General features: G+C 33.1%; 1 non-coding gene across 1 annotated transcript; it reads right to left on the bottom strand.

Moving 5' to 3' along the window:
- On the bottom strand, window positions 182-255 carry TRNAI-UAU. Its single transcript has one exon. It is a non-coding gene; the product is annotated as a tRNA-Ile (tRNA).

Below are 2,232 nucleotides of genomic sequence, written 5' to 3'. Positions count from 1 at the left end.
AAAATATTCATCAAAATTAAAAAAAAATCTAATAAAAAATATAATTTAGATTAATAAAAAGAATTTGGCAAGTGTTTTAAGGATATTAATGTGTTAGATTCGAGCTCTTTGTGATGTAGTTTTGGGTTAATTTAGAGGATAACAAAGGATAGTGGGCTAACCTCCTCGCAAAGTAAAAAAATGGTCCCGGCGGGGCTCGAACCCGCGACCTTCGGCTCATAAGACCAACGCTCTAACCAACTGAGCTACGGGACCTTGATAATAACAATGTATTAATTACATATAAAACACATTATTTCAAAGAAGAAAATTCCTCCGGCATATTGAATGTGAACAAACATGATATCGTCTTTTTAATTTAGAAGATAACATGACCTACCATTTTTATTTTGAAAAGTGTTCCAATGAACGGTTTGCCACGTTAATATAAGTTCAGACTTATCAAAACAATAAAATAAAATATTATGTGTAATATACTCTATGGTAAGTTGTACTCTATCCTACATCATATCATATCATATTCTATCAAATTTCAATGGAGATTATTTCCATTAATAATATGTGTTGTAATAATCATCAATGGAAGGCAGGGTCAGTTATTAATTATCATATGTTGAACTTACTTCTTCACCCCCTCTTCATTTTGTGTGTGTAGAAACTGATTTTCACATATGGTGACATGGATGACTGTGCTCTTTTATCAAGAGTAAAGAGTTGTAACAATTTAGGAGGATGCTTGTATAAAGATGTATAAAATATTTTTTTAAAGATATTTATGTATTATATTATTATTGGACGTATTAATAAATCGGTTATTTTTTAATTTCTTAACAAATCAGAATAAAATCGATTTTTTTATAACAATAACAATAAATGCAATTGTTATCAAATTCAATCGAACCGACTAATTTACAAAATCTACTGGATTATGGTTTTTTTTTTTAAACAAAAATCAGGGATATATTTATTTTTTTTATCAAAAAATTTAACCATGATTCTGTTCAGATTGTGTAAATCAATTGGATCAAATCGGATCTAACAATTATAATTCAGACAATTGAATTTATTATTGTTGCTATAATAAACCGATTTTGTTATGATTTATTCAAAAATAAATTATTAACCGGTTTAATAAAGATATCCAATAATATCATAACATATGTAAACGTCTTTATAAAAAGACATTTTTAGTGTCTTTATCAAAGTAGTCTCCAACAATTTATCATACTTGATAGGGGTGAGCACGGGCAGCAGGTACTCGATTACCCATCCGAATCCGAACCAAACTAATTAAATTGGTTCTGGAACCAACGGATAATTGAGTCCAATTCGAACTAAATCGATGGTCTTTGTTAGTGATTGGTTCGGATATCGGTTTTGGAGGTATAAAATCCGAACCAACCCGTGAACCTGATCATATATATATATATATATATATATATGGCTTTTAGTGAGTTTTCTATTGCACTTTTGTATTTTCATTAGACAAAGATTATTCACTATTAATATGTTTGAATTTTAATGAGTTTAGTTTTAAATGTATTTGGTGTTTAACATATTTAGATTATTTCAGTATTTCTATTGATGTTAAATGTTTACTGGATTTGTTGAATTTTTAAGATAAAAATTTAGTTTTTTTTAATGAATTTCAAAGTTATCGGGTACCCAATTACCCGAACCGAACCAATCCATTCTTAATCGGTTTGGTTTGATTCGGGTACATGCACAAAAAAATAAAAATTCAAACCAAACCAAACCAATTATATTTTGATCGGTTCGATCCTAATTTCACCTTGAATCAGAACCAAACCGACCCGTCCTCACCCCCTAATACTTGACATATATAATATTTAAAATATATAAATATCAATAAACTTCTTAATATACATTCTGTTTGGTAGGTCGGGTACCGGACAGTTCGGGTTGATGCTTCGATTGATGAGAGGGGTATCGCCTGGTTCCGGGTCGCTGGGTTGGAGAGGTTGCTGGCGACTTCCCGAGCACTTCGTATGGAGAGGGGGGGTGTCACCTGCAAAGACACTCCGACGCTCTAATCAGTAGAGTGTGCAGGTGAAAAGAGGGGGGAGTGATGTGTGAAGTACCTTGGGGGAAGGGTAGGACCTTCCCCATATATACCGTGTCAGGGGTGGGCCCAGGAAGGATAGGCCCACTCTCTTCGATGCTCCCTCCGTATAGCTGTGGCAAAGCTGTCAGGGACGCGTGTCCGGGTCG

The sequence above is a fragment of the Arachis ipaensis genome, chromosome B05 (assembly GCF_000816755.2).
Source record: "Arachis ipaensis cultivar K30076 chromosome B05, Araip1.1, whole genome shotgun sequence".
NCBI lineage: Eukaryota > Viridiplantae > Streptophyta > Magnoliopsida > Fabales > Fabaceae > Arachis > Arachis ipaensis.
This window is presented reverse-complemented; position numbering and strand designations above follow the sequence as displayed.